Source organism: Amblyraja radiata, chromosome 6 (assembly GCF_010909765.2).
Source record: "Amblyraja radiata isolate CabotCenter1 chromosome 6, sAmbRad1.1.pri, whole genome shotgun sequence".
In the NCBI taxonomy this organism is placed as follows: domain Eukaryota; kingdom Metazoa; phylum Chordata; class Chondrichthyes; order Rajiformes; family Rajidae; genus Amblyraja; species Amblyraja radiata.
This window is the reverse complement of record NC_045961.1, coordinates 99,066,747-99,089,945: the sequence shown is the minus strand read 5'-3', so window position 1 is coordinate 99,089,945 and position 23,199 is coordinate 99,066,747. Positions and strand designations below refer to the sequence as shown.

General features: G+C 44.3%; 1 long non-coding RNA gene across 1 annotated transcript; it reads right to left on the bottom strand.

Moving 5' to 3' along the window:
* Window positions 1-3,326: 3,326 nt before the first annotated feature.
* On the bottom strand, window positions 3,327-18,409 carry LOC116974637. Its single transcript, XR_004412404.1, has 3 exons — window positions 18,320-18,409; window positions 15,531-15,653; window positions 3,327-3,582 (listed from the first exon to the last, which is right to left on the bottom strand). It is a non-coding gene; the product is annotated as an uncharacterized LOC116974637 (long non-coding RNA).
* Between the last annotated feature and the right edge of the window lie 4,790 nt (window positions 18,410-23,199).

Here is a 23,199-nt window from a genome sequence, read left to right as displayed (position 1 = left end):
CGTTGGAATATTTTTTGTGTCTTCTATGGTGAAGACTGATACAAAATACTCGTTTAATGCCTTTGCCATTTCCATGTTCCCCACCAACAACTCTCCAGTCTCACCCTCCAATGGACCAACGTTCACCTTAGCCACCCTTTTTCTTTTTATATAGCTATAAAAACTCTTACTATTAGTTTTTATGTTGTTCGCTAAATTCCTTTCATAGTCTATTTTCCCCGTCTTAATTAATCTCTTAGTTATTTTTTGCTGACCTTTAAATGCTTCCCAATCCTCTACCCTCCCACTATCTCTGGCTACCTTATATGCCCTTGCCTTCAGCCGAATACTATCCTTTATAGTTTTACTGAGCCATGGCTGACTGTTCTTACCCTTACCCCTTTTTTTCTTCATAGGAATAAATTTTTCTTGAAGGTTATACAGTATACCCTTAAACGTACACCACTGCTCATGTACCGTCTTATTCTTGAGTCTGCTATCCCAGTCAACTTTGATCAGCTCAGTCCTCATACCTTCATAATCCCCCTTATTTAGACTAAGCACCCTAGCCTGAGTTTCAAAGAACAATCATATTATCTTTTGTCACATGTTGCAACATTTCAGATCAGTCAGTCCAGGCAGGGTTAGGGGTTATCAAACTATCAGTGGGTCTCACTCAGCAGCTTAGTCTCTTGGGACATCATTAAATCCTCAAATATCATGACCGCATTGTTACTGCCTCTCCACGGTGCACAACCAGAGGCACGGTGGCGCAGCGGTAGAGTTGCTACATTCGAGTGCTTGCACCTACTACGGGTGCTGTCTGTTCGGAGTTTGTACGTTCTCCCCGTGACCTGCGAGGGTTTTCTCCAATAACTTTGACTTCCTGCCACACCCCAAAGACGTACAGGTTTGTTGGTTAATTGGCTTGGTATAAGTGTAAAATTGTCCCTGGTGTGTGTAGGATAGTGTTAACGTATAACTTATGAAAATACCGCTTGTTGATGAACATTGGAAAAAATTAGTATTTTGTGTCTATCTTTGGTCTTTTAATACGTTTGTTTGTCACTCTCATTGGGGGTGGCAGCAACATTCAAGCCAACTCAACGTTGTACATTCTGTAAAATGAATGCAATATTAAATGAGCGCTTCATGTTTGGAAACTTTATTTTCAATATTTCTCTTGTCTTCATGCACAACACAGTTTGCAGGCCACTCAGCCCGAGGTCTATGCCTGTTCTTAGAGCAATTCCATCAATCCCATTCCATCACTTGGTTCTCTTCCTCTTCTCCCCTCTCCCATCGGGCAAAAGGTATAGAAGTATGAGAACGCTTTTGGATGCTTTCTGGGTTAGGTGACACCAGCAACTCCTACTGTGAGGATATCGATACTGATGATGTGATCTGTCTGACTTGTAAAGGTATCACCTAACCCAGAAAGGTTTGCAAAACCCCAGATATCTAAAGCCTGTCCTCCCACACACCCTCTCCACTTTATTCGGTCTCCCTTCCCATTTACTTTAGTTTAGTTTAGAGATACAGCGCGGAAACAGGTCATTTGGCCCACCGGGAAAGGGAAAGACAGATCAGCCTTGATTGATTGGTGGTGTAGACTTGATGGGCTTAATGGCTTAATTTTGCTCCTATAACTTAACAGCTCGTTGATGAACAGTGGAAAAAATAAGTATTAAGATTTCTGGAGAAAGCTGTATATTTTGAAGCAATTAGATTTGGAAGGGATTTCTGGTTTAATCTATGTCATGAAAGAACAAATGTTAGAAGCATAGAAACAAATGAGACAGAAGGAGCCCCTGAAGCACTCAAAAGAGGACACAAAGTGCTGGAGTAACTCAGCAGGCAGCTTCTCTGTAGAACATGGATAGGAATATTTGCCCAGAGTAGGGGAATCGAGAACCAGAGGACACAGGTTTAGGGTGAGGGGGGAATGTTTTAATAAGAACCTGAGGGGCAACTTTTTTTTACAAACGGCGGTTTGCGTTGCATTGCGTTTGAAGCAGGGACGATCGTAATGTTCAATAAACATTTAGCCAAGTACATGGCTAGGGTAGTTAGAGGGACAAGTTTTCTGCAACATCCACTCTCGCTGCTCCCCCTCTGTGGTTCCTCCTGATCTCCAGCTCAACCAACACGTTTCAAAACCATTCTACATTTTCCTTGATCATCGTCCCCTTTGATCTACCGTTTTCACCTTACCTTTCCGTATCTCCCCCTCCCCTGACTCTCAGTCTGAAGAAGGGTCTCGACCCGAAATGCCACCCATTCCTTCTCTCCAGAGACGCTGCCTGTCCCGCAGTTACTCTGGCACTTTATGTCTATCTTGGGTGTAAACCTGCCAGAGTTCCTTCCCACACACAAGGCCTTTCATGTGGCAGTTCCCTACAAACATCAATGTCTCAGTCTTTCAAATATTCATCTACCTCCACCCTACATATAACTAATGACAGGCCACCATCTGCATCAGATAATTCTAGAGATTCATTACCATCTGAAAGAAGACATGTCCGTGCTCCTCAGCCAACCTGCAATTCACCAAATTATAGTTCCTTTTATTTCGGCTGAAAAGTCTGGTTTCAATTAAACGACACCACTTTAAACGTAACATTTTTTTATGATGGCCATTCGTTCCTATAAAGGAATTCATCGGCAACAATGACCTCATAGAATTTCCTGTTAATTAAATATTTATTTTCATTGCACAATAGTAATGACCAGATCTCAGGCCGTTTGTTCCTAAACCTCTACATATCAAGCCAGATATCCATCTTACATGCCATTGTAATTCTCTACATTGAGTTGCTACAGTCACCTACCCCAGAAAGCATCCAAAAGTGTTCTCATACTTCTATACCTATTGCCCGATGGGAGAGGGGAGAAGAGGAAGAGATCACGAGAACCAAGTGATGGAATGGGATTGATGGAATTGCTCTAAGAGCAGGCATAGACCTCGGGCTGAGTGGCCTGCAAACTGTGTTGTGCATGAAGACAAGAGAAATATTGAAAATAAAGTTTCCAAACATGATCTGTTCATTTAATATTGCATTCATTTTACAGAATGTACAACGTTGAGTTGGCTTGAATGTTGCTGCCACCCCCAATGAGAGTGACAAACAAACATATTAAAAGACCAAATATAGACACAAAATGCAGGAGTAATTCAGCAGGACCGGCAGCATCTCTGGAGAAGGAATGGGTGACCTTTCGGGTCAAGACCCTTCTTCAGACTCCGAAACGTCACCCATTCCTTCTCTCCAGAGATGCTGCCTGTCCTGCTGAGTTACTCCAGCATTTTGTGTCTATCTTTGGTTTAAACCAGCATCTGAAGTTGCTTCCTTTGTATTAAACCACTAACTAGTTTCTGTGAGAAGAATTTCTGCTTTGTGCAAAAAATGACATCCAGAAAAGTTCCTGTGTGTTTGATGTGCACGTTTGTGAAGCCGTGGTTATGTAGGAGTTTCCTGTACTCGGACCCACTCCTCTCCTTCCCTTCACTCTCCATCATCAAGCCGAGGTTCTGCAGGAGGGCTCTGCAGGGTTTGGTCTTCCGATCATACAGCACAATCTCAGTCAGGAGAAGTCCACATCCTGGAAAACCCAAGGAAGATTGTTCCATTAATCAATCGATGCAAGCTCATACAGTCATAGAGTGATACAGCGTGGAAACAGACCCTTCGGCCCAACTTACCCACACTGGCTAACATTTTCCAATTTTACTGGGTAGACAAAAAATGCTGGAGAAACTCAGCGGGTGAAGCAGCATCTATGAAGAGAAGGAATTGGCGACATTTCGTGTTGAGACCCTGCTTCAGACAGATCACTGAGGAAGGGTCTGGACCCGAAACGTCGCCAATTCCTTCTCTCGATAGATGCTGCCTCACCCGCTGAGTTTCTCCAGCATTCTTTGTCTACCTTTGATTTTTCCAGCATCTGCAGTTCTTTCTTAAACAATTTTCCAGCTACAGTACACTCGTCCCACCTGCCAGCATTTGGCCCATATCCCTCCAAGCCTGTAATATCCATGTACCTGTCTAACGGTTTATTAAACTTTGGGTTTAGCCTCAACTACCTCCTCTGGCAGCTTGTTCCATACACCCACTATCCTTTGTGTGGGAAAGACACCCCTCATTAGATTCCTCTTAAATGTTTTCCCCTTCACCTTAAACCTATGCCAAACCTATCTCAATTCAAATACAATTAAAAAAAAGCCAGTATGCAACGAACAAGAGAAATGATTTCCCATGAAGTGGAACTTAAAAACTTGGAAACAAGAACAAAACAAGGGAAAAGTGGCAGATTGCATTAATTTCCTCTCTGGTGCTCGAGTATGAGAAGGACCTTAGATAACACGAAAGGTCGCCCATTCCTTCAGTCCAGATATGCTGTCTGTCCCGCTGAGTTACTCCAGCATTTTCTGTCTATCTTCAATGCATGGATTAACTACACAGCAAGACACAACAAGATATCTCTCTGCTGGGAAATGGAATGGAAGCTTATAATAGAGTGGATGTGGAGAGGATGTTGCCGCTAGTGGGATAGTCTCGGACCATATTCTCAGTAAAAAGGAAGTACCTTTACGAAAGAGATGAGGAGGAATTTCTGTAGTCAGTGGGTGGTGAATCTGTGGAATCCATTGCCACAGAAAGCTGTGGAGGCCAAGTCAACAGGGCATCTTAATGGCATTCTAGGCCCCCGGGCAAAGCAGTGAACTGGGGCCACCACACTTCCACTTTCTTTATGCCGAATCAAATATGCCTTCGTGCACTTGTGATGTTCTTCTCCGTTTTCATGTTCTACAATAACATTCTACAATACATAGATTAGCATGGGGCCCCTATGCTCTTGGGGCCCCGGGCAACTGCCCAGCGTGCCCATGCATTAAGACGGCCCTGCATGTCACAGGATATTTTTATGGTGGAGCTTCGTAGATTCTTGATAAGTAATGCCCCTGTCCCACTTAGGAAACCTGAACGGAAACCTCTGGAGACTTTGCGCCCCACCCAAGGTTTCCGTGCGGTTCCCGGAGGTTTTTGTCAGTCTCCCTAATGGTCGAAAGTGGTTTCCGCTTCTTCTATGTTCCGGCGATTATTTCAAAAAATTCAAAACTGGCCGCGATAGGTTGCCGTTTTAAAAATCGGTAATTTTTTTAGTCGAAGCCGGTTGCGATGCTTGTTGAAGGTGGTTGCCGGAGGTTGCAGGTAGTGGAAGGTCTTACCTTCCACTTCCTGCAACCTGGGGAACCACCTTGCGCCCCACCGCACGGAGACCTTGGGTGGGGCGCAAAGTCTCCAGAGGTTTCCGTTCAGGTTTCCTAAATTGGACAGGGGCATTAAAATCAGGGGTTATGGGGAGAAGGCAGGAGAATGGGGTTGAGAGGGAAAGATAGATCAGCCATGATTGAATGGCAGAGTAGACTTGATGGGCTGAATGGCCTAATTCTGCTCCTATAACTTAGGAACGTGAATTATTTCAGTCATTATGAAAGAGTCATAAAGCATTTCAACCCAACTCATCGATACCAATCTGAATTAGTCCCATTGTTCTGTGTTTGCCCCATATTCTAAAAATTTCTTACTCATAAACTTGTTCAAATGTCCAATAAACTTTGTAATTGCAGTCGCCACTACCATTTCTTTTTGCTGATTTTTCCATCTACTCAACACCCTCTGTGTGAAAATGTGATCCTCAGGTCCCCATTAAATCTTTCCCTTCTCAACTTAAACAGACATCCTCTAATTTTAGACAACACTACTCTGGGAAGAAGACCATGGCCATTCACCTTATCTATGCTCCTCATGGTATTATAAGCCTCTATGTTACACCTCAACCTTCTTAGTTCCATGGAAAACAATCCCATCTTATCCAGTATCTCCCTATAACTAAAGCACTCAATTCAGGCAATTCTCCCTGCACCCGCTCTAGCTTAATCACATCCTATTGAGAACATGGCCAACAGATCTGCACACAATCTAACCACCGTCTTCTACACCTCCAGCACCATCTCTCAACTCCTATCCGGATTGAAGGTGACTAGGGCGGCACTGTGGTGCAGCGGTAGAGCTGCTGCCTCACAGCACCACCGGCCCTGGTTCGATCCTGACTAAGGGTGCTGTCTGTACGGAGTTTGTACATTCTCGTTATGACTAGTTGGGTTTTCTCCGGGTCCTCTCATTTCTTCTCACACTACAAAAACAAGCAGGCTTGTAGGTAAATTGGCTTCTGTAAATTGATCCTACTGCGTACGATGCGAAAGTGGGATAACATAGTACGTTTACGGGGGATCGATGGTCAGCATGGACTCGATCGGCTGAAGGACCTATTTGCACCGTGTATCTCTAATAACAAAAATAAAATACCCTCTGCTCTACAACACTCCCCACGGCCTTGGCATTCACCGTGCATGTCCTGTCCTGGATTAATTTCTCAAAAGATTAATTACTTTGCACCTATCCAAGTTAAATTCCATCTGTCGTGCCTGTGGTTACTTTCCCAGTTGATCTTGATTCTGCTGTAACTTTTTATTTATTTTTTTTATTTATTTTTTTTTAAATTTGTTTATTTTATTAGAAGTTAATACAATACAAAACAATACAGTGGCACCTAATTTTAGGTGCCAACTATGTCATACCGTAATCCATTCTATGTACAACCTCTAGTTTTATGTTATGAGAAGGAAGTAAGCAAGACAAGAAAAAGAAAACAATAGAAAGGGGAAAGAGTGGAAAAATAGATGGTAGAGAGTAGAAAAATGTGAAGTGTGTATATAAAAAATAAAAAAATAAAATACAAAAGAAAAAGTGGAAAGTAGAAATAGAAGAGAAGGCCCCTTAAAAGATAAATTTTCAAATCTATATTCGGAGATGTAGATCTATCCACGTCATGAACTGAAATCAGCAATCCTTATGGTACCACTGCATCACATGATTCCAAAAAGTCGATGAAAGGAGACCAACTCCTTAAGAATTGGTCATATTTATCTATTAGTCGGTCTAATTTCTTCAAGGCGTGCTATGTCCATCATATTCCTAATCCACATTTTAACAGTTGGTATGGTTGTATTTTTCCAAAATTTAAGTATCAATTTCTTTCCAATTATTAACCCATAATTAAAAAAAACATTTTGGGCTTTATTTAAATTGGTATCTTCTCCTATTATTCCAAATATAATCCATTCCATTTTGGGTTCTATTCTTGACTTGAAGAGCTTTGTAAATATATCAAATATATCACTCCAAAATTTATTCACCTTTGTACATCCTACAAATGAATGTGTTATATTAGCGTTTTGAAACAAACATTTATCGCATCTGGGAGAGACGTTTGGATAAAATTTATTCAACCTCGTTTTTGAATAATATAGTCTATGTAATAATTTGAATTGAATTAAATTATGTCTTGCATTAATAGAACAGTTATGTGTATTCATCAAATACTTTTCCCATCTATCCTTCGAGATCTTTATCATTAGCTCATGTTCCCAATCTTCCCTTAGTGCTTCTGTTGAGGGTGATTCTCTATATAATATATTATTATAAAAGTATGATATTAATTTTTGTGAATCAGCCTTAATATTCATTGCTTCTTCTAAAGGGTCTAAAAATATAGTTTGAAATCTATGTGTATATTTCTTCATAAAGTCACATACCTGTATATATTTAAAATATTGATTATCCTTCAATTTAAATTTTAATTTTAATTGTTGAAATGATAACAGTTTGCCCAATTCATACATATCCTCTACTTTCCTAATCCCCAGTCTATCCCATTGTTGATATGTGTTGTCGATGAGAGAAGGTTTGAATGCGGGGTTGTTCAATAGTGGGGTTAGTACTGATAAATTATTTAATTTCAAGGATACTTTTATTTGTTTCCAAATTCTTATTATATTGTGAATAATTGGGTTCTTCTTATATATTATACTATTCAATTTTATCGGTGAGAGCAGGATCGTTCCTATATCGTGCGGATAGCACTCCTCTTTCTCCATTCTTATCCACTCCAACTGCTGAGTGGAACTATCCAGCCAGTACATTATGTTCTTAATATGCACTGCCCAGTAGTAATACATAAAGTTAGGTAATGATAAACCCCCAACTTCTTTAGATTTGCACAAATGCTTTCGTTGAATTCTATGTGTTCTGTAATCCCATATAAAATTAGTGATAGTGGAATCTAGTTTTTTGAAAAAATATTTTGGAATATATATTGGGATCGCTTGAAACAAATATATTAATTGTGGTAAGAAAGTCATTTTTATAGCGTTAATTCTACCTATCAATGAGAGCGGAAGTGTTTTCCAAAATTTAATCATATCATTCAGTTTATTTAATAGTGGTATAAAATTGACACTAAATAATGATTTGTGTCTTCTCGTAATTTGAATACCCAGATACTTGAATATTTAAATTGTCCTGATTTAATTTCTCAAAAGATTAATTACTTTTCACCTATCCAAGTTAAATTCCATCTGTCGCGCCTGTGGTTACTTTCCCAGTTGATCTTGATTCTGCTGTAACTTTAAACAAGCTTAGTACGTTCACTGAATAACTCAAATTCCACAATCTGCAATATCTTACAAAAAGTAACAGCATGGAGAATGTTAGATCAGTGGAGAAGTACTTTAGCCAAAATCCATAAATGTTTTAGAATAAAATGCCCTTAAACAAGAACAGAGGAAAAAGGAGCCACTGGTTCTAAATTTAAAACCTCTACATCTTGTGGACACAAAATGCTGGAGTAACTCAGCGGGACAGGCAGCAGCATCTCTGGAGAGAAGGAATGGGTGACGTTTCGTGTCGAGACGCTTCTTCAGACTGAAGTCAGGAGAGTGGGCGGAACAAAATGTAGTCGGAAACCGTAAGACTGGTGGGAGAACTGGGAAGGGGGAAGGGATGGAGAGAGAGGGAAAGCAAGGGCAACTTGAAGTTAGTGAAGTCAATGTTCATACCGCTGGGGTGTAAGCCATCCAAGCGAAATATGAGGCTGTTCCTCCAATTTGTGCTGGGCTCACTCTGACAATGGAGGAGGCCCAGGACAGAAAGGCCAGGTTGGGAATTAGGGGGGAGTTAAAGTACTGAGCAATTGGGAGATCAGGTAGGTTTAGGCGGACTGAGCGGAGTTGTTCAGCGAAACGATTGCCGAGCCTGCGCTTGGTCTCGCCGATATCTTGCAAATGTTCAAAATCCATTATTTTTGTACGAAAGAACATATCAATGCAAATGGTCTCACAAAGCGGGTGGCATGGTGGCACAGCGGTAGAGTTGATGCCTTACAGCACCAGTGACCTGGGCTCGATATAGACTATGGATGCTGTCTGTATGGAGCTTGTACATTCTCCCCGTGACCAGCGTGGGTTTTCACAGTTGCTCCTGTTTCTTCCCACGTTCCAAAGGCGTACTGGTTTGTAGGTTAATTGGCTTGGGTAAATATCGTAAATTATCCCTAGTGTGTAGGATAGTGCTAGTGTATGGAGATCGCTGGTCAGCGTGGACTTGGTGGGCTTGTTTTCATGCTGTATCCCTCAACTAAACTAGAATAGTAAGATTAAACGAGAACTTACCAGTTTGAAGTTTGATCTGTATTTTATGAGGAGTTACGATGAGGGTATTACGTGAAGAACCCGCTCAGTGCGCAGGCGCGGCATACTTCCAAGCAGCGGTGTGGAATCACAGATAGACACAGTTATTTTGAAGTAAACATAGTAAAGATAAGGAGACATCAATTTATTAGTTTGATCCATATAATGAGGGTGGGAGCGGAGGGCACGTAATATCCTCATCGTAACTTCTCATAAAATACAGATCAAACTTCAAACTGGTAAGTTCTCGTTTAATCTTACTATTTTACTTCGGAGTCACGTGAGTGACTACGTGAAGATTTCAAAGCTCTGTGATTTCAAACCGTGTAACAGTTTCATTTCACTCACTGCCGAAGTTCTTGAGGGAGGAAGTGTTATCGTAATGAACCAATGAGTCTATTTGTAGAAAAACACAATGGTATTTTTTAAACAATAACAACAAAGAATTAAGTTGCTCCCCTGGGCTTAAATTAAATATTTGCAGTTCTTAAATCTTTACTGAAAATAAACCAGGTTTTGCCAACGGCTTAATATAAAATTTCTGAACGGTCTTTTCCCTTCCCACCATCCTGCTGTAGCCAGGATGTGGTCTATAGGCATGTCCATTCTTTAGCCGTCGACATGGATGCTGCCCTGGTGGAATAAAATTTGTACATGTTAGTGTTTATCCCAGCAGTTTCTAGCACCTGCTTGAGCCATCTCGCAATGGTTTGGCTCGTACCCCACCATAGGTTTTTGTGACTGACCCACAAGGCTTTTCATCTCCCTCGAATATTCTGGTTGTGTCTATGTAGGATAGTAGGTGGGTCATGGCACATAACCGTGGTTCTGGTGGGTAAGCCACGACTGGATTAGGTGTTCCTGGTCTGCTCTGTTTGACCAGTCGCTGGATAACGACAGATCTGGTCTGGAGCTGTGATCATGTTGTCCAGTCGCAATAGGTGTAGTGACTGGACCCTCTGAGCGGATACAAGTGCCATCAACATGAGCGTCTTTAGTGTAGCTTGCTCGAGGCCGGGGGATCTGGCTGGTGGCCATTCCCTGAGATATGTCAGGACCACACTGATATCCCAAATATGGGTATACCTGGGCTTAGGGCTTGATATTGTAAATGCCCTTCATCAGTTTTACCACCAGTGGATGGGATCCCATCGCCTGTTGTCCTGGCGCTGGTTTGAGATAAGCAGAAAGAGCACTCTGCGCTGTGTTGATGGCACGGTAGCTGATCCCTACATCGTGTATGTTGTCCCTGTTTCCTGGCAGTACTTCTCCCTTTTTTGATGGTGGTTAAGTACTGCCTCTTGGTGGATGTTCGAAGGGATGCCGACATGGTGGTGATGGTTTGTTTGGACAATCCCAGTTCCAGGTAAGGTCTGTTCAAACTTGCAACCCAGGCGTTTAATTTTCTCATGGCATGGGTGTTTAGCTTACCTGGTAGGTAAGTAGCTGATAGCCAAATATGTCTTTCGACACACCATTGCCAAATCATGTTGACCAATTTGTCGCATGATAATGATTTTATGCCACCCATATGGTTAATATAAGCCATCACCGTAGTATTTATCAATTTGTAACCGAACATGCAAGTGCTGCATATTAGATACATATGCTTTTAAACCAGAAAAGGCGCCCAACATCTCTAGATAGTTAATGCCCAGTGTAAGTAGTAATGATGACTCTAGGTTAGCCCATCTGCCACTTGTGCTGGATATGGAGTTAGTCGCTCCCCAGCCTTGAGCACTGGCATCTGTTTGAATAACTAAAGTAGGGTTAGTGATAAAGATAGGGCTGAAACTATGCCAAACGTTTTCTGCCCACCACTGTAGCTCTGATATTGCTTCAGTGGGTAAGTTCATGACACGATCATAGTGACCTGTATGTCGTTTTATTGCCCGTACCTTTGCTCTCTGTAAATTTTTTGATAGGGCAAAGGTCCGAATTGTGTAGCCGGAAATGCTGCTACCATTTCCCCAATTACTCTTGCTACTTGTCGAATAGTTGGTCGCTCGTTGACCATTAATTTGTTGCATGATTGTGCTAATTCAACCATTTTTGCCTTTGGCAAGGTAACAGTCATATGGACTGAGTTAATTGTGAAGCCCAGGTAGTCCATGATAGTGGATGGCTTCAACTTAGATTTATCTGGATGTAGGACGAACCCCAGAGTTTCGAGGAGCTGTTTTGTAGCTGATACTGCTGCCACAGCCAATTCCATCGTTTTCCCTACTATCAGAATATCCTCCAGATATGCCATGACAATATGTTTTTGTTTTCTTAGTATTGCCATGGCTGGGTTCAATATTTTGGTGAATAATCTTGGGCTGAAGTTAGCCCATAGGGCAATGCTTTGTACCATCCAGATAAATTTTAGGTATCTGCGATGATCCTTGTATATGGGTACTAGATAGTAAGCATCTTTAAGATAAATGCTTGCCATGAAGTGTCCTTTGGAATTCAGTTGTTTGGCAGTAACATATGTCTCCATTTTGAAATGTATATACTTAACAAATTTGTTTAGTGATGTTAAGTCAATGATGATGCGACAGCCACCATCTTTTTTGGTTTTAGTGAATATATTCGATACATATTCCAAAGGTTCATGTTTGGTCTTTTCGATGACCCACTTTGTGATAAGTCTCACCAGTTCAGCTTGTCCCTCACGTTTCTCTTTGACGGAGGGAGAAATACCCTTTGGGGCCATTGTTGAACTGGCGGCGTTTTTTCTGACATGAATTGTATTTTATATCCACTAATGCTGTTGAGTATATACTTGTCACTCGTGACCATACCCCATGCTTCTTTAAACAAGTGTAATCTCCCCCCTGTTAATAAAGCACCCTTATTCTCTATATGCTGGTAGGGACCAGACCCACCTACCTCCATGGTTATTGGCGATTCTGTTTCTTCATTTTCCTGAAGATTTTGTTCTGACGTGCTGGCGATGTTGGGGGGAGGCGCATTTTCCAGAGGGTCCGCTGCGGGCCCTGATCTAAAAAGATCTTTGGGGATAATGTGCGGACCCCAAGCGTTCACCAGTCCCATATTGCGGACGTCGACTGGTGGATGCCGTGGGGTGCTGCCGCTTGGGTATCGGAGGTCTTGGTTTGCTCGTCCCGGGGCCTGCCCTCATTAGGCCAAAGGTTTTTGATGCTTCCTGCATCTCCTTCAGTTTTTTAATAAAATCTTTCCCAAATAGCAGCGCGTCCGTCTCCGCAGCTGGGGCTTTACACAAGCCAGCAAATTTGGGATTGAGGGCAGGTCTTATGTTTCCCTCCGGAGATTGTTGATCTCAAATTGTGTGGTACACATTAATGCCAGCACATCCTGCTGGCAGGTATCCATCTCCGTGGTCTCCACGGAACGAGCAAAGGCTGTGATGGCCGACGTCAGGAGCCTTAGGATCCGCTGTAGCTTGAGTTTTTGGGTCCGGATGTGTGACCCACATGCCCCCAGATTTGGCTGTTGACATTTTTTACTTTGAGGGCCTCACAGTTTTCTGGTGCTGTGTGTTGTTTCAGCACCTCAGCGAGCACCTTTTCCAGTAATGGTTGATGCTGGCCGCCATTCTTGGTTCCAGCGGTGCTCCAGCCCGTGGGGTTGCTACAAGCGGTCCATCACACCCAACAGCTCTTCATGTTCCTGCACCCCTGGCATACTCCCGAATTCGTCCGCCTGCCCCTGTTCCAGACCAGCCCAGCCCTGGTCACCAATGCTAGCCTCCAGTAATGAGGGAGCAGAGGGCAGTGCATGAAACACTGTGGAGGGGGTGCCTGACCTCCCTCCGCGAGAGCGCTCTTTCTGCGCATCTCGCTGGAGCTGCTCCAATAGCTGTTGGATGCAGCTCAGGCGGCTGTCTCTCCTCCATTTAGGTGGAGACATGTCCCCGTCCGACGAATCGGACGCCACCGGCCGGATGCCTGTTTGGATGGCTAGACATCCAGCCCGCAGTTCAGGCACTAGCGGGACTGGGCTCGGCGCGGTGATGGGGATAGCGGTGCGCCCGGTAATTGTTCCTACCGCCTTCTTCTGGAGCTTTTGTGCCTTGTAGTAGCGAGAGCGCCCCTCAAGCAGCGCGTCTCGCAGGCATCTGCTCCGTGAGCCGCTCCAGCGGCTCAGGCGGCTCTCTCTCCCCCCGTGCGGGTGGAGAGACGTCCCGTCCGACATCGGGAACACCTGCCGGATGCCTCTCGAGTGGCTATGCATCCAGCCCGCTGCTCAGGTGCTAGCGGGCTGGCCTCGGCACGGTGTCGGGGAATAGAGGAACACCGGGTAACGCTCCTACCGCCTGTTGCTGCCCCCCTCCCCGACGGGAAAACGTTCCTCCTTGAACGGGGGACAGTTTTGTTCCAGAGCCTTTTTCTCTGCCTGTAAAAAACACAAGCAGAAATAGGCTCACCTGTAAAAGAAACCCGACCTCAGGGTACTCACCTGACGGTCCGTTTCATTCTGTAGCGGGAGAGCCTAAATCCCGTGGCAGCCGCTGTTGCACTGCTGGCGTAATGGCCGCGCCTGCGCACTGAGCGGGTTCTTCACGTAGTCACTCACGTGACTCCGAAGTAAAATCATTCATTTGCTTATTATTTTCCCACACTTATTATTTTCCCCATTACTTTATTTTTTCTATTATTTCCTTGACTTTCTATTTCATTCCTTCACCCTTTCAATCTTCTTAATTCTTTGGCTCAGATTCCGTTGTCAAACATAAACCCACGCTCATCTCTGACCCTGAGAAAGGCTTCCGCAGAGATTTAGTAGCAACATTTTTCACTGTTCCCAGAGGCTTTTTTTGCTTCCTCATCAACAGCTGTTTCGAGGAACAGTGAAGAACTCGAGTCGGCTGAGCAGCCTGTTGTACTGAATAGCAAACAGATGCTAAAAAGCACTAATTATAATCAATTTAGCATTTTTACACAATGTCTGGTGCACACACATTGGATTAATAAGGTCATAAGTGATAGGATAATGTCATAAGTGATTTGGCCATTCAGCCCATCAAGTCTACTTCGCCATTCAATTATGGCTGATCTATCTCTCCCCCCTAAAGGGCCTGTCCCACGAGCATGCGACTGCATGCGGCATGCGCGACCTAACGTGGTCGCTTGAGCCGTACGGCCTTGCGGGGCCGGTCCCACTTCGATCGCCGGAGCCGTGTGGAGTTGTGCGGAGCTGGTCCCAACATCGCGCGGGGCTCCGAAAAACTGACACTGTTCAAAAATTCCGCGCGGCAACGGCCTGCCAACCCGCAGCCGCATTGAGGCCCTCGACGGGCATGCGCAGCGTCTCGAAGCCGTACGCAGCGTCTCGATGCTGTACGCAGCGTCTTGATGGCGTATGCCTAGCGCGAACTTCCCGCGGACTTTGTTCGAACTTCACGTCAACTCGTACGGGATCACTCGACCACCGCGCGGCCCCCGCTTTTGGTTTGGTCGCGCTTGCCGCATGCAGTCGCATGCTCGTGGGACAGGCCCTTAACCCCCCTGCCTTCTCCCCATAACCTCTGACACCTGTACTAATCAAGAATCTATCTCTGCCTTGAAAATATCCACTGACTTGGTCCCACAGCCTTGTGTGGCAAATAATTCCACAGATTCACAACCCTCTGATTAAAGTGTTTTAGTCTTTTGTGCCCTGTGCTTATTGGGCATAAAGCATATTCCCCACTTTTCAACAGATTCTGGGGTTCTATCAGATTACCTGCTGACAATTGGTTAAAGCTTTTTTCTAAAGTGAAGCTCATTATTTACAATTACATTTAAATACTGTTATCAGATCTGTTTATTGAGCCATAGTCATACAGAATGGAGACAGGCCCTTCAGCCCAACTTGCCCACACCGCAACATGTCCCATGCAAAGAAATTATCAATAGATCAACCCAAGGCAAATAAAGTTCCCCGTAATTCAAAGATTGAGCAGATAGAGAACTTCCAACGGAGAGCAGATTGAGGGACATTGTATTACCTGGTTTGCATCTGTGAGAGAGCTTGCTTAACAAGAGATCGATCTTGTCTTCCTTCCACTAATGCAGAACATGTCCAAGAATGTAAAGTTCTGCCTGCGGTATATCGTCTGTGAAGATGTTTCCTTTTTTGGGCAGGAGGAAGATAAAAATTAAATATTAAAATCTTGCCTGATATAGTTTAGTTTAGTTTAGAGATACAGCACAGAAACAGGCCCTTCGGCCCACCGAGTCCGGGCCGGCCAGCGATCCCCCCACACTAACACTATCCTACACATACTAGAAACATAGAAATATAGAAAATAGGTGCAGGAGTAGGCCATTCGGCCCTTCGAGCCTGCACCGCCATTCAATATGATCATGGCTGATCATCCAACTCAGTATCCTGTACCTGCCTTCTCTCCATACCCCCTGATCCCTTTAGCCACAAGGGCCACATCTAACTACCTCTTAAATATAGCCAATGAACTGGCCTCAACTACATTCTGTGGCAGAGAATTCCAGAGATTCACCACTCTCTGTGTGAAAAATGTTTTCCTCATCTCGGTCCTAAAAGATTTCCCCCTTATCCTTAAACTGTGACCCCTTGTTCTGGACTTCCCCAACATCGGGAACAATCTTCCTGCATCTAGCCTGTCGAACCCCTTAAGAATTTTGTAAGTTTCTATAAGATCCCCCCTCAATCTTCTAAACTCTAGCGAGTACAAACCGAGTCTATCCAGTCTTTCTTCATATGAAAGTCCTGACATCCCAAGAATCAGTCTGGTGAACCTTCTCTGTACTCCCTCAATGGCAAGAATGTCCTTCCTCAGATGTGAAGACCAAAACTGTACGCAATACTCCAGGTGTGGTCTCATCAATACCCTGTACAACTGCAGTAGAACCTCCCTGCTCCTATACTCAAATCCTTTTGCTATGAATGCTAACATACCATTCGCCTTCTTCACTGCCTGCTGCACCTGCATGTCTACTTTTAATGACTGGTGTACCATGACACCCAGGTCTCGTTGCATCTCTCCCTTTCCTAATCGGCCACCATTCAGATAATAGTCTACTTTCCTGTTTTTGTCACCAAAGTGGATAACCTCACATTTATCCATATTATACTGCATCTGCTATGCATTTGCCCACTCATCCAGCCTATCCAAGTTACCTTGCAGCCTCCTAGCATCCTCCACACAGCTAACACTGCCCCCCAGCTTCGTGTCATCCGCAAATTTGGCGATGTTGCATTCAATTCCCTTGTCCAAATCATTCATATATATTGTAAATAGCTGGGGTCCCAGCACTGAGCCTTGCGGTACCCCACTAGTCACTGCCTGCCATTGTGAAAAAAAAATGTTTACTCCTACTCTTTGCTTCCTGTCTGCCAGCCAGTTCTCTATCCACATAAATATTGAACCCTCAATACCGTATGGTTTAAGTTTGTATACTAATCTCTTATGTGGGACCTTGTCGAAAGCCTTCTGAAAGTCCAGATATAACACATCCACTGGTTCTCCCTTATCCACTCTACTAGTTACATCCTCGAAAAATTCTATAAGATTCGTCAGACATGATTTACCTTTCATAAATCCATGCTGACTTTGTCCAATGATTTCACCACTTTCCAAATGTGCTGCTATCCCATCTTTAATAACTGATTCTAGCAGTTTCACCACTACCGACGTTAGACTAACTGGTCTGTAATTCCCAGTTTTCTCTCTCCCTCCCTTTGTAAAAAGTGGGGTTACATTAGCTACCCTCCAATCCTCAGGAACTACTCCAGAATCTAAAGAGTTTTGAAAAATTATCATTAATGCATCCACTATTTCTGGGGCTACTTCCTTAAGTACTCTGGAATGCAGCCTATCTGGCCCTGGGGATTTATCGGCCTTTAATCCATTCAATTTACCTAACACCACTTCCCGGCTAACCTGGATTTCACTCAGTTCCTCCATCTCATTAGACCCCCGGTCCCCTGCTATTTCCGGCAGATTATTTATGTCTTCCTTAGTGAAGACAGAACCAAAGTAGTTATTCAATTGGTCTGCCATGTCCTTGGGGCAATAGGGACAATTTACAATCATACCAAGCCACTTGACCTACAAACCTGTACGTCTTTTGAGTGTGGGAGGAAACCGAAGAACTCAGAGAAAACACACGCAGGATACGGGCAGAACATACAAACTCCGTACAGACAGCACCTGTGGACAGGATCGATCCCGGGTCTCTGACACTATAAGGCAACAACTCTACCATGGCGCCACTGTGCCACCCAGCAGTTATAGCATGGAATTTAGCACAATGGCAATCATCATTCAATCAACTTTGGTGGCCAAGTCACTAGAACTAACAAAATGATTTGCCCAAAAAAGGACAAATCGCAAATAAAATTAATATGATTCATTTGCCCCTTAAATTCATATCTAGGATCTAAGTATTTTTGCTCTACTTCTTTAGCTAAAGTTGCAATTGAATTTAAACTTGACCTCGGGATTCAGTGAGAACATTTAATTGTGCAATGAAAGCTACTGTAATTCTGAAGGGGGAAGTTAAAGAGTGGATCTTGAACCAAGAGTGAAATCAGAAGGCAGTGAAGGCCAATTCTCTGGATGCTTTCAAGAGAGAGTAAGATAGAGTTCTTAAAGATCGCGGAGTCAGGGGATATGGGGAGAAGGCAGGAACGGGGCACTGAATGTGGATGATCAGCCACGATCATGTGAATGGCGGTGCTGGCTCGACGGGCTGAATGGCCTACTCCTGCACCTATTGTCTATTGTCCAAAACTTGTTGCAATGCTCTTATTTACCTTCCTGGAAAGAAATTCGACATGTTTTGACTTTGTCGTTGGAAACGCTTAACGTTTTCCAACAATGGTGGCAGGTTAAACAGTGTGAGAACCATCTCTTGATATGCATTTGCCAATTTGTATGCCAAAACTCCAGAAACTCCTGCAAAAGAAAAAATTACAGTTTAAAAAAACCTAACTGAAGAGATATCTCTTTGTCATCTTTTTTATATACTCTGCCATAACCAGAAACTTCATCTCAATATCAAACATTTTTCTACCTTTAAACGAAATAGCAGTCTGTGGACCATTTCTGATTAAAATATATTTTCAAATCAATCCTTCAATATGACAGATTCAGCCACATTGCTGTGCATGCAGATTAAAATGGAAGCACAACATATTTATTGAGGATAGACACAAAGTGCTGGATTAACTCAGTGAGTCAGAAATGTTGCCTAACCCGCAGAGTTACTCCAGCACTTTGTGTCCATCTTTGGTATAAACCAGCATCTGCTGTTCCTCACTACACATTATTTAATGTGGTCTGGTTGACTAATTTGGGCCCTGTTGCTCGTTTGACTTTGCATTCCACAAACCATACTCCCGAGACTGAAAAAGTGTCCTGTTTATCGAAGCACCACCTGTTTATTTACCTACAGATGCCTCATGATCCGCTGAGTTCCTCCAGCACTTTGTGTTTTGCTTAACCCTGCAGCATCTGCAGTTACTGGCATCCCTCTTACTCCTTTCTGGGTAGCCCTCAAGATCTGTAGCTCCTTTAACTCCCAAATTCATCTCCTCAAACCCTCCCACCATAACCGATTTCCATCTGATATGGCACAGAGGTGCAGCGGTAAGTTGCTGCCTCAGAGACCTGGGATCAATCTTGATTGCGGGTGCTGTCTGTACGGAGTTTGTACGTTCTCCCTGTGACTGTGTGGGTTTTCTCCAGGTGCTCCGGTTTCCACTCACATCCCCAAGATGTGCAGGTTTGTAAGTTAATTGGCTTCTGTAAATTGTCCCTACAGGGTGACCACTGGCCGGTGCGGACACGGTGGTCCTGTTTCCATGTTATATCCCTACAGTCTAAATATACTCCTGCATTCTATCTTGAACCCCTGCTTGGGGCTCCAATGCGTGCTTTGGCATTTGAAACTCGTCAAACATTCTGCAATGCTTCAATATGTGTGTGGATGTAATTATGTGAAGCACTTTGGGGTCAATGCAAGTTGACTAAAAATGTGCTATTCTATGCTATAAAGGGGGGGGGGGAAAAAAAAAAAAAAAAAAAAAAAATTTATATATATATATATTAAACAGAATTTAAGGAATTAAGAAATGATAGACCCATTGTCTCTGCTTGTTCGTGCCCCACCGAGCTCATCTCCACATACCTTGACTCCATTATATCCCCCTTGGTTAAATCCCTTCCTACCTATGTTCAAGACACCTCAGACACTCTCAGTCGTCTCCGCGCATTCCATTCTCTAGGCCCTCACCCCCTCATCTTCTCCATGGACGTCCAGTCACTCTACACCTCCATCCCCCACCAGGATGGTCTCAAAGCCCTCCGGTTCTTCCTCGACCAGAGGAGCAACCTATACCCGTCCACTGATACTCTCCTCCGCCTAGCGGAGCTGATCGTTACCCTCAATAACTTCATGTTTGACTCCTCCCATTTCCTCCAAGTACAAGGCGTAGCTATGGGCACACGCATGGGCCCCAGCTGTGCCTGCCTCTTTGTCAGGTACATCGAACAATCCTTGTTCAATACGTACCAGGGCCCCATCCCCGACCTCTACCTCCGTTACATTGACGACTGCTTTGGGGCCACCTCCTGCACCCACACACAACTGACTGACTTCATCCACTTCACCACTAACTTCCATCCGGCACTCAAATACACCTGGACTATTTCCGACACTTCCCTACCATTCCTTGACCTCACTATCTCCATCGCAGGTGATAGACTTCTGACCAACATCCACTATAAACCTACTGACTCACATGGCTATCTGGACTACACTTCTTCCCACCCTGCTTCCTGTAAGGACTCCATCCCCTACCCCCAATTCCTCCGCCTACGCCACATCTGCTCCCAGGATGAGACGTTCCACACCAGGGCATCAGAAATGTCCTAATTCTTCAGGGAACGGGGGTTCCCCTCCTCCACCATAGATGAGGCTCGCACCAGGGTCTCTTCCATACCCCGCAACACTGCTCTCATTCCCCATCCTCCCACTCGCAACAAGGGCAGAGTCCCCCTAGTCCTCACCTTTCACCCCACCAGCCGTCACATACAACAAATCATCCTCTGTCATTTCCGCCACCTCCAACGTGACCCCACCACTCGCCACATCTTCCCAGCTCCCCCCATGTCTGCCTTCCGCAAAGACCGCTCCCTCAGCAACTCCCTTGTCAATTCTTCCCTTCCCTCCCGCACCACCCCCTCCCCGGGCGCTTTCCGTTGCAACCGCAAGAGGTGCTACACCTGTCCCTTTATCTCCCCCCTCGACTCCATTCAAGGACCCAAGCAGTCATTCCAGGTGCGACAGAGGTTCACCTGTATCTCCTCCAACCTCATCTACTGCATCCGCTGCTCTAGATGTCAGCTGATCTACATCGGTGAGACCAAGCGGAGGTTGGGCGATCGTTTCGCCGAACACCTCCGCTCGGTCCGCAAGAACCTACCTGACATCCCGGTGGCTCAGCACTTCAATTCCCCCTCCCACTCCGAATCTGACCTCTCTGCCCTGGGTCTCCTCCATGGCCAGAGCGAGCAACACCGGAAATTGGAGGAACAGCACCTCATATTCCGCTTGGGGAGTCTGCAGCCTGCGGGCATGAACATTGAATTCTCCCAATTTTGTTAGCCCTTGCTGTCTCCTCCTCTACCTTAGCCCTCGGGCTGTCTCCTCCCATCCCCCAGTCCTCGGGCTCCTCCTCCTCCTTTTTCCTTCCTTCTCCCCGCCACCCCCTATCAGTCTGAAGAAGGGTTTTGGCCCGAAACGTTGCCTATTTCCTTCGCTCCATAGATGCTGCTGCACCCGCTGAGGGGGGGGGGGGGGGGAGGGGGCTATGCGATCACTGATCACTGGCCTTGGGGGTACCTGGCGAGGGAGTGGAGTGACCGAGTGGGGTGGAGGGTATGGGAGAGGGCGTCCCCCACTCCCACGGTCGGGACTTTTTGAAATTTGATGTTTTTAAATCATGTGTTAGTGCATTGCAGAAGTATGATTTCAATGTATTTTGTTTGAAGTATTTTTAAGAAAATGTAGGGCCTACATGAGAGATAGGTGCAGGTGATTATTATTTTTGTTATTACTCAACCTCTAAAAACTGGGGGATAATAATACAGGCCATCCCCCACCTCAAAAAGTGGGGAGTTATATCCCCCCTCCCCCCCCCCCCCCCGGATCGAGAAAATTTGACACATTTGATAATTTCAAGTGCTATTTTTTTTTGTTTGCTTTTGGAAAAAAGGACACGAAATAATCATAACATTTCCTGATTTTGCAAAGTCATACAAATTATGTTTTGCTCGGGGGAAAAAATCTGAGTATTTTGAAAGTATGCGTTCTCCTTTTGACGTATATTTCATTTTGATTTGAATTTAGAATCATCAAACCATGACATTAATAAAGGGGTTATATGTTTGTGGAGACGTTAGTTTTTTTAAAGAAATCTAAAATGCATTAGAAATATTCATTTCAATGCACTGAGTCTCTTGCCCAGAGTAGGTGAATCAAGGACCAGAGGACAGGTTTCAGGTGAAAGGGAAAAGATTTCATAGGAATCTGAGGGGTAACCTTTTCCACACAAAGGGTGGTGGGTGTATGGACCAAGCTGCCAGAGGAGGTAGTTGAGGCAGGGATTATCCCAACATTTAAGAAACAGTTAGACTGAGACATAGATAGGACAGGTTTGTAGGGATATGGACCAAAAGCAGGTAGTGTAGCTGGGACATGTTGACGGGTGTGGGCAAGTTGGGCCGAAGGGCCTATTTTCACACTGTATAACTCTATGACCACATTATACCTCCACCATGCATGAACGCTTCAAAATCAAGTGGTTGAGTTTTATTGTCATATACTCAAGCATAGAAACAAAAAAAATAGGTGCAGGAATAGGCCATTCGGCCCTTCGAGCCAGCACTGCCATTCAATATGATCATGGCTGTTCATCTAAAATCAGTACCTCTTTCCTGTTTTTCCCCCATATCCCTTGATTTCGCCAGCCCCAAGAACTAAATGTAACTCTCTCTTGAAAACATCCAGTGAATTGTACTTCTAAACCCTAAACATCTTCTGTCAATTTCTTTCCAGGGATGGTTCCTGACCCAGAGTTCCTCCAGCAGTGTGTTGTTTTGGAAAATGTACACAACATGGTGCTCTCTGTGTGGAATTGTGACCGAATGAAATCTTGAGATACAACACAGTTGGGAATAAAAGCGGCGCAAAATGCTTGAGTAACTCATTGGATCAAACATCATCTCTGGAGTACATGGATAGTTGACTTTTCAGGTCGGGACCCTTCTTTATACGTTCCATCAGATTAAAAACGTGATGCTCATGCAGGTTTAATTTTCTCTCTATTTTATATCAATGAATTCAATCTTAAAATCTGTTCCAGATTCCTATTTTATACGTTTTACTGGACCCTGCTGTTGAAAACATGACATTCTGTACTTGCACCCTCTCAACAATGACACTTCAACACTTCACCTGGGCGAAGGGTGGAATTAAAGCTACCTAAGCCTCCTTGAACAACTTTATAAGGTTATAAGGAATAGGAGTAGAAATAGGCCATTCGGCCCATCAAGTCTACTCTACTCCGCCATTCAATCAAGGCTGATCTATCTCTCCCTCCTAACCACATTCTCCTGCCTTCTCTCCATA